The following is a 15,783-nucleotide window of genomic DNA, read 5'->3' as shown; positions in this document are numbered from 1 at the left end:
CTCTCTCCCCCTCCCCTGAGCTCTCTACCATCTAACACATGGAACTTTAAACACACTGAGGCTGGCCAGGCTAGTTTCCTTCTTAGCACTTGTTGCTCGTTTTGTCTGGGAAACTCTTCCCTTCCTCCCTTTCTCTTTCTTCCTCACCAAAGCCTCCTTATCTTCCAGGCCTTGGCTTAGATCTCACAGCCTTCAGGAAGGTTCCCTGACCCTCAAACTAGGTCAGAACCTAGTCAGTCACTGTACTTCCTCTTTAACCTCACATCTCATTTCCCCTGCTAGAATAAGGCCATGTTGTTCATTTCTGTCCTCCTAGGGCCTCGTGCAGTACCTGGTAAACAGTAGGTGTTCACTAATGGTGAATGAATAAAGGAACAAAAGCAAGCACATATCCCTTTCTCCACTGGCAAAATCCTACTCCTGGTCACATGTGTACTTTAGCATTCAACTCTTGATTCCCTGAGACCCAAAACCTCACTGAGCTCAGGTCCATCTCACAGTGGGCCAATGGGTCCCCAAACCCATCTTGTGGTTGTTTTCCTAGTTTCAAAGGCATAAGTGGAAAAGGCATACTCAGCAACAGGCAGAATCCCCACATCACTTGACTGGGTCCCTGCCCTGCTGTGAAGGTAGGGCTGGATCTGATTAGTGACCCAGGGCCCCACACTGGGCAAGCCCAAGGGTAGAGCACAGTAACTTACTTTCCATTCCCTTACATTTGTCTATTAATTTTCAGTTGGCAGTGACTTTTCTGTGGTTCCCCTCCATTCCTCCTATCAGCTCTAGGAGGCAGCTCTGTAGTGAAGGGTCAGGCCACAGAATAGGAATGGAGGTTTTCCCGATTCAGCTGATAAAGTACTGTGTGATCTTGGGCAAGTCACTTCCCTCTCTGAACCTTAGTTGTCTCATCTGAAACATGGAGCCAATAATCTTTTCCTTATCTTTGGGGTCATCTGTCTTTGAGCCATATGTGAACCAAGTGCAGAACATGCATGTGACAAGATATATGTAAACCAATTTTTTGTAAGGTGAATTATTTCCAACCTTTCATTTTTAGCATCCCCCGTAGGATCACAGGCACTCTAGATAATGTAGGAAATGCAGTGCCAAAGAAAAGAAAGTAAAATCTGTTGTAATCTGTAATAACCCCAGTTGAAGTTTTAATGTATGTATTTCAAGGTATTATGAGGGAGCTGTAGGGAGGCTATTTGGGATAAATGACAATAGCCCATAACGGGACGCCCCGGCTCTGGCTCGGCTGCTTCACTGGTCTTGTCCATATAATGGGATCCCCAGGCCCTTCTCCCCTCAGCCTTTTCGAAGCCCAGAAGAAACAAAGGCGAGCAGAGTGCCTGGGAAGCGGCAGCGCGCGAGGAGAGCTTGCCGCAACGTCGCAAGGGTTAAGGGCACCGAGCGCCAAGCGGGGCGTCCTAGAGAGGCCGCGGGCGGACTTCCGGTGCCAGCGGCTGGTAGCCCGCAGTCACAAAGGGAAGGGCGGTTCCTAGTGGCCCCTCACCTGCGCGCCGCGGGTTTCCCGCGGGCAGCCGCGCTTTGGGTGCGGGGCTCTATTTCTAAGGCACAGCCTGCGTTGCGGCGGCATAGCCGGGACTCCTAGAACAGGCCCCCGCCGACGGGTCCCTGTCCTCGGAGTGCCGGACTAGCAGTTTTGACCGTGGGCAGCATCCGAGCTCCTCTGGGCTTGGGGTTCCCTTGCTGTGATGCAACCGTGAGGATCCTGGTGCTAGACGAGGACAGAGGTTTCTTCAAATTGCAGCCTGGAATCCGCTGTTTCCCTGTTGTAACGTCACGAAAACACCCAGAAAGAGGAATTTACTTTGGAATAGCAAAGGCCCGCTTCCCCACCAGCTTATCTAGTTAGGGCGGAGGCATAGTTCAAAGCCATATCCCTTGATTTCTAGCTGAAAGTTCACGGCGGCGTGTTAGGGGCGGTACCGGCGTATCCTCTCATTCTTACTGCCTCCTGAGGTGGGCGCTGTTACCCACATTTTACAACTAAGAAAAGTGGGGTGCAAGGCGATTCTATCCAGAGTCATGATGAAGTCAGTGGCGAAGTAGGGAGGGTTGTAAACGTAAGTTTGTCTCACTTGATTGGCAGATCTGTTTTTGGAAATATTAGCAGACATTGAATGCTTGGTCACGACTGAATCCTTTCACAAAGGGGCAAAAGTTTGCCACTGGGAGAAGATCTGGGGGTTGGCAGGGAGTGGTTTCACAGACCCTACTAAGTTAAATGATAGTGGTCCTGGATCAGGTGTCTTTGCATCCTTTCATTTTCCTCAAGGACAGAGAATCAGATTTAACACTCTTTTCTCTTTTTAGGAACAGCTTTATTGAGATATAATTCACACACCATACAATTCTCCATTTAAAGTGTTACAATTCAGTGGTTCTAGTATATTCATAGTTGGTGCAACTATCACCACAGTCAATTTTAGAACATTTTCGTCACCCTCAAAAGAAACCATACCCATTAGCAGTCACTCCCATCCCAGCCCCACCCTGCACTAGGCTATCTCTAATCTACTTTCTGTCTCTATGAATTTACCAATTCTGGACATTTCAATAGGGCATATGTGGCCTTTTGTGACTAAGATAATCTCTTTTTTTTTTAAAAAAAAAAAACAAAGTCCAGAACTTTAGCTAAGAGCTTTGGCTTGTAACCATAGAATTGAATAGCATTGTTTTGATTTTGTTGTATTTATTTTTACCATTCTAGGGTAAGTGGTAGGTATTTCCTGTTTATGGTAGTGACATGAAGTTTCCTTTTTTAATAAATTTGCTTCCATAAAAAAGTGAGTTGTTATTTTTTAAAAGACAAGATTAAATAGTACAGGTGGTGCAAATATGTCTAAAAATTGTGAAGATGGGATAGGAATGAAGTTTGGAAACCACTAGATTGTCTGGTTTGAGGGTCTCCAGGACATAGTTTGAAAACCACCCTATTAGTCCATTTTACTCTCCTGAAAACTTCTGTGAGGAAGCACATCATTTTACTGATGAAGAAACAGGTGCAGAAAAGTTAAATATGGTAACTTGTACAAAGTCACACAACCAGTGACAGAACCTAGACTTAACCTAAGGTCTGTCTAAATCCAAACACCACCTTCTGACCAAGTCTGGAAGTAAAACGGGGTGAGGAATGGACTATCAGGTTTCAGAGAGGAGTCTAACTGCTAGACCAAAACATGGGAATGGGGCTGGTTAAATTGCTTTGGGTACCCCTTCAAATGAATATTCCAATATTTCTATAAAACAACTTAATTTGTGACTCTGGACAAAAATCTCATTTCTGTTACTTTTGGGCCTCTTTTCTTCTCTCAAGGTCACAGCAGAATCCAGGAGGTGTTGCCTGGATAACGGTGTGTGTGTGTGTGTGTGTGTGTGTGTGTGTGTGTGTGTGCGCGTGCGCTGGGAAGACTCTAATCTGGTTCATCTTGGTTGCTGTTGGCATCACTTTGCAAGCCCACAGCCCCTGGCTCTGCCCTGTTCCACATGTGGGCATCCGAATCTCTGAGCTGGCTGAAACTCCTTATATGTAGGGTCCCATGTTTCCTGGAATATCGGGCAGCCACCTGCTCTCAGGACCTGCTATTTTTGTGGAGCACATCCATGGGGCATGCACCAGGACTCTGTCTCTCCCCTTCCAGGCCAAGGGCTTTTCTATCCTGTCATTGCTTCACCAACACCCTCTGTCTCCACCATCAAACCCTTCTTATTCCACTTCACGTTCACTACTGTGGGCTTTCACAGTGCATTAAACTCAGAGCCCATTTCCAAAAAACTAGTTTCCTTTTCCTCAAGGGCAGTGAGAACTTAATTTTTAAACCTTAACTTTAACAACCTTAGCATATAGGAGACAGAACAGCCAAATCCTGCTGTACTGTTGTCAGCATTTATTTAACTCTCCTCTTAGAGCTGTGCAATTCAACTTGGACCCAAACTGGAAGTTAACCACACCTGTCTTCCTTCAAAGACAATTAGGGTCCATCTGTTGTTACTTGGCCTGAGTGAGAGTCTCAACCCTAACTCCATGAAACTTAGATCTAAGAGTAATTTTTGACCATATGAAACAAAAGAGCTAATATTGATCCAGGTAATATTCTAAGATCTCTATATGCATTAATGTCACAAAAATCATTTTAGCAGCTCTGTAAGGTAAGTACTACTGTTATGCCCATTTTACAGATGGGAAAACTGAGGCATGGAGAAGTTAAGTCACTTGTCTAAGGTCTCACAGCTAGTAAATAGTAAAAGGCAGATTTGAATCCATAGTTTGATTTCAGAAGGTATGATCTCAAACACAGAAGACATACTCTGAAGTCAGATGATTTCGTCTATCATTTACAACAATATTTTAGGGTTCTCTATATATTGGTACCCTCCTGAAGCAATCTGTGCTATTTGGGAGGCAGAATTGAAGACCCTCCTTTCCAAAGAGGAGTCTGAGCACCTTCAGACCTGGATTTCCCACTCAGGTAGTTTGGGGAAAAGGAGATGGGACTCCTTGGGCCTGCACAGGGAACAAGGACATGATGGTAACAATGGCTCCATTCACTGGGTCTTCATAATATGCCAGGCCCTGAACTGAGCGCTATATATATGAGCATATATCATGTGCATGCAAATACCTGCACACATCTGCTAGAGGTCATGCTTTCATTCACTGCCCTACTTCTCTAGATTTTTAGAAGGGCATTTTCTTAGCAGTCATCTCATCCTACCTCCTGGTTTGAAGGCAAGGAGTCATTTCTGTTCATTCCTTCAGCAGTCATGCAGGTTCTGTTCTGTGGTAGGCCTCATGCCAAGCTCTTAGAAAAGACAGAAAAGAGCAATTTGAAGTGTTAGCAATTGCAATCTCTAGGTATGAATATAGTGTTATTATTTTTGCTCATCTGTATTTAACTTTTTACAATGCACATATACTGCTTTTATAATAAAATAAAAATCAGTTCTCTTCCCTCATAGAATGTCTCTATTTGTACAGTATTCTTTCTCTGATTTAAACCCCAAGGTAGGAGAAATTCCAGTTAAGGAAATCAGTACCTTGTACTAGGAGATGTCCCGCTAATTCATGTGGCAGCCACATCTGCAGTTCCATCTGAGTAAAAGGACCAAATGTCATGACACCCTGCTTTCCTCTTCTCATATCCACGATGGGCACAGGCATCAGCATCTGAACCTAACTCTCCATTGCAGTGATTCTCAGCAGGGCAGCACTGGGCCTGAGCACTCAGAAGGGATGGGGCAATCTGAGTGTCATAATTTCCAAGTATGCTACAAGTATGCAGTCAGCAGGGCCAAAGGATGCTGCTTATCCTGTAATTCACCAGGCACCCATACAACAAACATCCTGCCCAGAATGCCAGTGGACTCCTGTAGGCTGGCCTGGTGGCCTTAAGGTGTTTGGGCCTGGAAATACTGCCTAATTGGATCATGCCGACTCAGCTGATCAGATTTAATCTTTTGGGAAGTTTGAAAGTTGGATCCAGAAAAACTGAACTGAAACAGCAGGCACCATAAGAGCCCATATCAGGAATTTGGTGGGGTCACTGTGCAGGGAGTAAATATGCCACTTCTAAGGAAAAAGGATGTTCCAGGGACCCCATGACTTCCATGGGTCTCAAAGGGCATGACCAATGTCCCAGGTGTCTGTGAGCCTCCACATGAACACTCAGCAGCTAGATGGAATATATAAACCTATGAAAAATCCTATAGATGTTTTTTCTTATGCTGAAAGTCATTGGCTAGGCAATAAGCAACTCTTTAAATAATTTAAAACTACTTCCTCTATTAATGGTATTCTACATACCCTTCCTTTTTTTCATTAAATGTTTTAAGATTCATTCTTTTCCATAGGTTATTTTAGGACAGGTAACGTACCCTCTAAAAGAGAGATTCTTCTGTGGAATGTTTGTTGCCTTTTTAACTTTATAGCTCCAAATCCCAAGGTCATAACAAGGAATGACTTGAGACTGATATATACTGGATCTGAAATTCTCATAGTTGCCTAAAAGTTGAACAGAAAGAAGTAATTCCTTATATTTAAGAATTTTATATAAGATTTTGTGGTTGGGGAAGAATTATATCCCCAAACAATGCCTAGGTAAATATTTTGTTCAATTTATAATTATAATTATAAATTCAATTAAAATAATAGGCTCAGAGAGAGGGAAAGCAACAGGCTCAGAGTCACACAGCAAGTTAGTGCAAAGCTAGACCTATAGTTTTGGTCCCTTATCTTCAAGTTCAGTGCTCTTTCCACTCATTCTCTCCCCATGACTATTGATTTACAAAGTGATGGTCTGTGAGAAAGCTGTGTAAATTAGCTTAAAAGTAAAACTGAGAAGGAAGGTGAAGCTGAGGTCGTAATGCGATGGCAAATTTAAAAAATGTGTGTGTGTGTGTGTGTGTGTGTGTGTGTGTGTGTGTGGTATTAGTATTCTGTTGCTGTAACAAATTACCACAAATCTAGTGGGTTAAAACAACACGGATATGTACTTTTTCCTTTACCATCTTATTTTACATTTACTATGTATTTTTCATTAATGTTTTCCTGTTGGCTATTTTGTTTTTTTAACTTTTGTGGGCTTAGTTAAGTTGCTATGTATTACCATTTCTCCCCTTTTGTTAACCTGCTAGTGTTTATCTTCTCTTTCCTAACAGTCATAATTATCCTTAACTTGTATTAGTACATGGTATTAATCCTACTCCTTCACCAACATGTTTTGCCTGCCTGCTGCTTCACAACTTCCTGAAAACTGATACCTTGAGAATGTTTTTAACTTGCCCACTCTCCCCACTTCTGGAGTTTTATTAAGATAGCTTACAATTTTTTTTCTAATCTATTATTAAGATTCTCACTAAAGTTAATTATGTCTGCAAAAGAATCTTTAAACACCTAAAGCACAAATTTACAGTTCAATCTTCTACCATCCAAGCTATATATATACACATACATTGCAAGATTCATTGCTCACCTCTGCCACCTTGCCTCTTCATCTTTATCATGAGCTTTCAATCACTATTGAGGGAATTTCTTGAGCAGTTCCCTCAGAAAGAGCATACACATGATACATGCACTGAATCTTGTCTGCCAGAAGATGTCTTTGTCCTGGTTGGGAAGTGACACAATGACTGGTTTTGATTCTTCAGTTACATTCTATTTCTCTTAGCATTCAGTGTTCTACTGTCTCCTACCTAGCTTGCAGATAGAGGGTCTTAAACTAATCTGATTCTTGTTACTTTATAAGTAACCCAGTCTTTCTGTCTGGAAGCATATGTTTTTTTTCTATTTCTAAAGTTCAGGAATTTCATCAGGATGTGTCTAGGTGCTTACCTTTAGTCATGTGAGTTCTTTTAACTTTCAGACTCAAATTTTCCTGTCCAACGGTTACTTTTCTCTTCTTTTGGAACTCCTGTTATTTGAATGTTAGGTCTTCTGGATCTGTCCTTCAAATTTACATTTAATGGCATGATTTCCTTTCCCTTATATTTTTTATGTGATGTAATATCTCTTCTAGTATCTCTGAGTCTCTCATTAGTGTCTGTGCCAATTGCCAAGTCTATCTATTCTAAATTCAAATTCAGGCATTGAGGAGATACCATGTGATGGGCCCGAGGGCCACCTGAGCCCAGTGAATTGACCTGGACGAGGACTCCATATATCACCAGACTCCTGTAAGCCCCTACTTTGAACAGCAGGCCAAAGTGGCATTTTGGGCCTCCAGGAATAAGTGCCCACATAGAGCTGCCAATTTCTAATCCCAGAAAGGTCTGTATATTTCCTTTTCTCCAGTGAACAGACACCCTCCTAAATGGACATAGGTCCCTCTGGGGAAGGCTTAGAAGAAGATTTATGATGAGCTATTGCAGCAGTGGTGCAGGGTCCTTTCTCAAGGACACTTTGCATTACTTTGCAAGGGGCTCTGGGTGTGTTATTGACTTTGGTCTGGTAACTACTGATAGACTGTGAAGAGTCACAGCCGGCAACTCAAGTCAGGATTTTGGCTATCAGACTTAGGGTTTCTCCTATTGTATAGATCAAGCAGGAGAGACACACTTCTGGAATGACAGACTAAGGACATCCAAAAATCCACTCCTCCATAAAGTCAGTGAGAACCCTGAGTGGTCAAAATCAGCTTTTTCAGAACTCTGGAAATTAACCAAAGGCTAACTACAATACAAGGAGTGTTTACTTAAGAAAAACAGCTGTATCCTAGTGACAGTCATGAACTTTGTGGAATTTTAACTTGCCCATTCTCCTCTTCCCAAGTCCATAGCAACCTTGAACAATAAAAACCTCTTAACTAAGCTGTGAAAGCCAATGGCCTGGCAGCAACTGGAAGGGGAAGGATGGGCTCAAAGCTCTATAACAGCTCCATCCCCAGAGAAGTGTCACTGTTTGGCCTGTCTGATACCTCTCTGAAAAGCTCTACTCTCTGGGTTTTTCTTTATTTCACCTGACTTAGAATTCTTCCTGTGATAACAGACACAACCCTAGAGCATTTTAAACAAATAATCAGTGGCAATTGCTTAACATCACAGCTGCCTGAGGTGATACCAGTTGATGGCAACAAGATGCTAAAGAAAAAAAAGTTAAAAGGAAAAGCTAGGGAATGAGATACCCTAAGGCTTTGAAAAGCTCTGAAATATCCCTGGGAATTCTTAGATGGTCCTTGAAAGCATGTCAGGACAGACCTGAGAAGACCTTAAGCTCTCACCTATAGCTGACCTGGAGGCTCTGTGCAAGCAGCAAGTGAAGGTTAAAGCAGTGTTGTGCACACAAACATAGAGACCCTTAGAAAAGATGAGGAAACTTACTGGTTGAAGGCATTTAAGGAAATCTCTGTCCAACCATTAGCTGACCACTAAGCTAATTGAATACAGACTTTAGTGGCCACAAATAAAGAATACAGACTTTACAGAATTAGTCTACAGAAAAGTCACTAACAAAAGCAAAACAGCAGCAACAACACAGCCTGAAGAGGGGAAGAATCTGATTTTCAGAGTTGACACATTATAGTATTTAAGATGTCACTTTCAGTAAAAAATTATGAGACATGCAAAGAAACAGGAAAGTATGGCTCATGCAAAGGGAGAAAGCAGTCAAAAGAGAAACTTCCTGAAGAAGCCCAGACACTAAAGTTACTAGACAAAGTCTTTAAACAGTTTTATACATATATTCAGCAAAGTAAAGGAAACCATATCTAAAAATTTGAAAGTATGAGAATGATGTCTTGCCAAATAGAGAAATTAATAAGTAGGTAGAAATATATATATGTTAAAAAAACAGAAACTCCAGAGTTAAAATGTATAAAAGAACAATAACTGAAATGAAAGATTAACTAAAGGGGCTCAATATCAGTTTGACTTGGCAGAAAAATCAGCAAACTTGAAGGTGGGAATTGATATTATTCAATCTCAGGGACACACAAAAAAGAATGAAGAAATGAATAGCACACCAGAGACCTGTGGGACACCATCAAGTGTACAAATATGCATGTAATGAGAGTCCTAGAGGAGAGGAAAGGGGGAAAAAGAATATTTGAAGAAATAATGGACAAAAGCTCACATTTGATAAAACAAAACAGAAAACTCCATTAATCTTTACATCCAAGAAGTTCAAAGCAGGATAAACAAATCACATCGAGACAATTCAGATCATAGTCAAACTGTAGAAAGACAAAGAGAGAATATTAAAAGCAGCAAGAGAAAAGGCAACTCACCATGTGCAGGGGATCCTCAATAAGATTAACATTTGACTTCTTATTAGACACTATGGAGGCCAGAAGGCAGTAGGATAATATATTCAAAATGCTGAAAGAACAAAACTGTCAACCAAGAAATATACATCCAACAAAATATCTTTAAAAGATAATGAAAAATTAAAACATTCCCAGATAAATAAAAACAGAAAGAATTTTCTCCTAGCAGAATTGTCCTACAAGAAATACAAAAGGAAAATAACTAAGGACACAGAGGCACTGAACAACACACTAGAACAGATGGACCTAATAGACATTTATAGAACTCTACATCCAAAAGCAACAGGATACACATTCTTCTCAAGTGCACATGGAACATTCTCCAGAATAGACCACATACTAGGCCACAAAAAGAGCCTCAGTAAATTCCAAAAGATTGAAATCCTACCAACCAACTTTTCACACCACAAAGGTATAAAACTAGGAATAAATTGTACAAAGAAAGCAAAAAGGCTCACAAACACATGGAGGCTTAACAACATGCTCCTAAATAATCAATGGATCAACGAACAAATTAAAATGGAGATCCAGCAATATATGGAAACAAATGACAACAACAACACAAAGCCCCAACTTCTGTGGGACACAGCAAAAGCAGTCTTAAGAGCAAAGTATATAGCAATCCAGGCATATTTAAAGAAGGAAGAACAATCCCAAACGAATAGTCTAATGTCACAATTATCAAATTGTAAAAAGAAGAACAAATGAGGTCTAAGGTCAGCAGAAGGAGGGACATAATAAAGATCAGAGAAGAAATAAATAAAATTGAGAAGAATAAAACAATAGAAAAAAATCAATGAAACCAAGAGCTGGTTCTTCAAGAAAATAAACAAAATAGATAAGCCTCTAGCCAGACTTATAAAGAGAAAAAGAGAGTCAACACACATCAACAGAATCAGAAACGAGAAAGGAAAAATCACAGCGGACTCCACAGAAATACAAAGAATTATTAAAGAATAGTATGAAAACCTATATGCTAACAAGCTGGAAAACCTAGGAGAAATCAACAACTTCTTAGAAAAATACAACCTTCCAAGACTGACCCAGAAAGAAACAGAAAATCTAAACAGACCAATTACCAGCAACAAAATTGAATCAGTAATCAAAAAACTACACAAGAACAAAACCCCCGGGCCAGATGGATTTACCTCGGAATTTTATCAGACATACAGAGAAGACGTAATACCCATTCTCCTTAAAGTTTTCCAAAAAATAGAAGAGGAGGGAATACTCCCAAACTCATTTTATGAAGCCAACATCACCCTAATACCAAAACCAGGCAAAGACCCCAGCAAAAAAGAAAACTACAGACCAATATCCCTGATGAACGTAGATTCAAAAATACTCAACAAAATATTAGCAAACCGAATTCAAAAACACATCAAGAGGATCATACACCATGACCAAGTGAGATTCATTCCAGGGATACAAGGATGGTACAACATTCGAAAATCCATCAACATCATCCACCACATCAACAAAAAGAAGGACAAAATGCACATGATCATCTCCATAGATGCTGAAAAGGCATTCGACAAAATTCAACATCCATTCATGATAAAAACTCTAAACAAAATGGGCATAGAGGGCAAGTACCTCAACATAATAAAGGCCATATATGATAAACCCACAGCTAACATCATACTGAACAGCGAGAGGCTGAAAGCTTTTCCTCTGAGATCGGGAAGAAGACAGGGATGTCCACTCTCCCCACTGTTATTCAACATAGTACTGGAGGTCCTAGCCACGGCAATCAGACAAAACAAAGAAATACAAGGAATCCACATTGGTAAAGAAGAAGTCAAACTGTCACTATTTGCAGATGACATGATATTGTACATAAAAAACCCTAAAGACTCCACTGCAAAACTACTAGAACTAATATCGGAATTCAGCAAATTTGCAGGATACAAAATTAACACACAGAAATCTGTAGCTTTCCTATGCACTAACAATGAACTAATAGAGAAATCAGGAAAACAATTCCATTCACAATAGCATCAAAAAGAATAAAATACCTAGGAATAAACCTAACCAAGAAAGTGAAAGACCTGTACCCTGAAAACTACAAGGCACTCTTAAGAGAAATTAAAGAGGTCACTAACAAATGGAAACTCATCCCATGCTCCTGGCTAGGAAGAATTAATATCATCAAAATAGCCATCCTGCCCAAAGCAATATACAGATTCGATGCAATTCCTATCAAATTACCAACAGCATTCTTCAATGAACTGGAACAAATAGTTCAAAAATTCATATGGAACCACCAAAGACCCCAAATAGCTAAAGCAATCCTGAGAAGGAAGAATAAAGTGGGGGGGATCTTGCTCTCCAACTTCAAGCTCTACTACAAAGCCACAGTAATCAAGACAATTTGGTACTGACACAAGAACAGAGCCACAGACCAATGGAACAGAATAGAGACTCCAGACATTAACCCAAACATATATGGTCAATTAATATATGATAAAGGAGCCATGGACATACAATGGGGAAATGACAGTCTCTTCAACAGATGGTGCTGGCAAAACTGGACAGCTACATGTAAGAGAATGAAACTGGATCACTGTCTAACCCCATACACAAAAGTAAATTCGAAATGGATCTAAGACCTGAATGTAAGTCAAGAAACCATAAAACTCTTAGAAAAAACATAGGCAAAAATCTCATGGACATAAACATGAGTGACTTCTTCATGAACATATCTCCCTGAGCAAGGGAAACAAAGGAAAAAATGAACAAGTGGGACTATATCAAGCTGAAAAGCTTCTGTACAGCAAAGGACATCATCAATTGAACAAAAAGATATCCTACATTATGGGAGAATATATTCATAAATGACAGATCCAATAAAGGATTGACATCCAAAATATATAAAGAGCTCACACACCTCAACAAACGAAAAGCAAATAATCCAATTTAAAAATGGGCAGAGGAGCTGAATAGACAGTTCTCTAAAGAAGAAATCCAGATGGCCAACAGGCACATGAAAAGATGCTCCACATCACTAATCATCAGACAAATGCAAATTAAAATCACAATGAGATATCACCTCACACCAGTAAGGATCACCATCATCCAAAAGACAAACAACAACAAATGTTGGCGAGGTTGTGGAGAAAGGGGAACCCTCCTACATTGCTGGTGGGAATGTAAATTAGTTCAACCATTGTGGAAAGCAATATGGAGGTTCCTCAGAATGCTCAAAATAGAAATACCATTTGACCCAGGAATTCCACTTCTAGGAATTTACCCTAAGAATGCAGCAATCCTGTTTGAAAAAGACAGATGCACCCCTATGTTTATCACAGCACTATTTACAATAGCCAAGATATGGAACCAACCTAAATGTCCATCAGCAGAGGAATGGATAAAGAAGATGTGGTACATATACACAATGGAATGTTACTCAGCCATAAGAAAAAAATAGATCCTACCATTCGCAACAACATGGATGGAGCTAGAGGGTATTATGCTCAGTGAAATAAGCCAGGCAGAGAAAGACAAGTGCCAAATGGGTTCACTCATATGTGGAGTATAACAACAAAGGAAAACTGAAGGAACAAAACAGCAGCAGAATCACAGAACCCGAGAATGAACTAACAGTTACCAAAGGGAAAGGGACTGGGGAGGATGGATGGGAAGGGAGGGATAAGGGCAGGGGAAAAAGAAAGAGGGCATTACGATTAGCATGTATAGTGCGTGGGAGGCACGGGGAGGGCTGTGCAACACTGAGAAGACAAGTAGTGATTTTACAGCATCTTACTATGCTGATGGATAGTGACTGTGAAGGGGTATGTGGGGGGGACTTGGTGAAGGGGGGAGCCTAGTAAACATAATGTTCTTAAAAAAAATGTTAAAGAAAAAAGAAATACAAAGGGAGTCCTGGCTGAAATGAAAGGACTAGATAGTTATTCAAATCTACATGAAAAAAGTTTCCAATAAGGGGAATTATGTAAGTCCACAGAAAAGACAGTATAAGTGATTTTTTTGTTTATATTTTTTTCTTTTATATGTTTTAAAGACAACAAAAAGCAATAATTGTAAAACTGTGTTTATGGACTTACATAAAGATGTAACTTGATGACAATAATAGCACAAGGTAGGAGTGAGGAAACAGATATAAAGGAACAAAGTTTTGTATACTATTGAAATTAAGTTGGTGTTAATGTGAACTAGATTGTTTTAAGATGTTAATTGTAATCCTAGTGTGAACAAGTGGGTTAAGAAAGTAACTCAAGTGAATAGAGTATAAGAAACAAGGAAATAAAGAATCCACTCCAAAACTACTAGAACTAATATCTGAATTCAGCAAAGTTGCAGGATGCAAAATTAATGCACAGAAATCTGTTGCATTCCTATACACTAACACTGAACTAGCAGAAAGAGAAATCAGGAAAACAATTCTATTCACAATTGCATCAAAAAGAATAAAATACCTAGGAATAAACCTAACAAAGGAAATGAAAGACCTATACCCTGAAAACTATAAGATACTCTTGAGAGAAATTAAAGAGGACACTAATAAATGGAAATTCATCCCTGCTCTTGGATAGGCAGAGTTAATATTGTCAAAATGACCATCCTGCCTAAAGCAATCCCTATCAAAATACTGACAGCATTCTTCAACAAACTGGAACAAATATTTTTAAAATTCATATGGAACCACAAAAGACCCCCAATAGCCAAAGCAGTCCTGAGAAGGAAGAATAAAGCAGGGGGCATCTCGCTTCCCAACTTCAAGGTCTATTACAAAGCCACAGTAGTCAAGACAATTTGGTACTGGCACAAGAACAGACCAGTGGAACAGAATAGAGAGTTCAGATATTAACCCAAGCATATATGGTCAATTAATATACAATAAAGGAGCCATGGACATACAATGGGGAAAATGATAGCCTCTTCAACATCTGGTGTTGGCAAAACTGGACAGCTACATGTAAGAGAATGAAACTGGATTATTGTCTAACCCCATACACAAAAGTAAACTCAAAATCGATCAAAGACCTGAATGTAAGTCATGAAACCATAAAACTGTTAGAAAAAAATATAGGCAAAAATCTCTTGGACATAAACATGAGCAACTTCTTCATGAACATATCTCCCCAGGCAAGGGAAACAAAAGCAAAAATGAACAAGTGGGACTATATCAAGCTGAAAAGCTTCTGTACAGCAAAGGACACCACCAATAGAACAGGAAGGCATCCTATAGTATGGGAGAATATATTCATAAATGACAGATCCAGTAAAGGATTGACATCCAAAATATATAAAGAGCTCACACACCTCAACAAACAAAAAGCAAATAATCCAATTAAAAAATGGGCAGAGAACCTGAACAGACAGTTCTCCAAAGAAGAAATTCAGATGGCCAACAGGCACATGAAAAGATGCTCCACATGGCTAGTCATCAGAGAAATACAAATTAAAACCACAATGAGATATCGCCTCACACCAGTTAGGATGGCCACCATCCAAAAGACAAACAGCAACAAACGTTGGTGAGTATGTGGAGAAAGGGGAACCCTCCTACATTCCTCAAAAAACTAAAAATAGAAATACCATTTGATCCAGGAATTCCACTCCTAGGAATTTACCCTAAGAATGCAGGAGCCCATATGCACTCCTATGTTTATCATTGCACTATTTACAATAGCGAAGAAGTGGAAGCAACCTAAGTGTCCATCAGTAGATGAATGGATAAAGAAGAGGTGGTACATATACACAATGGAATATTATTCAGCCATAAGAAGAAAACAAATCCTACCATTTGCAACAACATGGATGGGGCTAGAGGGTATTATGCTCAGCGAAATAAGCCTGGTGGAGAAAGACAAGTATCAGATGATTTCACTCATCTGTGGAGTATAAGAACAAAGCAAAAACTGAAGGAACAAAACAGCAGCAGACTCACAGAACCCAAGAATGGACTAACAGTTACCAAAGGGAAAGGGACTGGGGAGTATAGTTGGAAAAGGAGGCATTAGGGGAAAAAGGG

General features: G+C 40.0%; 1 protein-coding gene and 1 long non-coding RNA gene across 2 annotated transcripts in view; one reads left to right on the top strand and one right to left on the bottom strand.

Moving 5' to 3' along the window:
- Positions 1 to 15,783, top strand: part of BCL7C (BAF chromatin remodeling complex subunit BCL7C) — a 39,685-nt gene that overhangs the window by 9,244 nt on the left and 14,658 nt on the right. The window lies entirely within an intron of this gene.
- Positions 27 to 5,138, bottom strand: LOC130679154 (uncharacterized). The gene is made up of 3 exons (XR_008992176.1): positions 5,065 to 5,138; positions 4,743 to 4,829; positions 27 to 1,793 (listed from the first exon to the last, which is right to left on the bottom strand). It is a non-coding gene; the product is annotated as an uncharacterized LOC130679154 (long non-coding RNA).

This window comes from Manis pentadactyla, chromosome 10 (assembly GCF_030020395.1).
Source record: "Manis pentadactyla isolate mManPen7 chromosome 10, mManPen7.hap1, whole genome shotgun sequence".
In the NCBI taxonomy this organism is placed as follows: domain Eukaryota; kingdom Metazoa; phylum Chordata; class Mammalia; order Pholidota; family Manidae; genus Manis; species Manis pentadactyla.
Note: the sequence above shows the minus strand (reverse complement) of the source record. Positions and strands in the feature narration are given on the sequence as shown.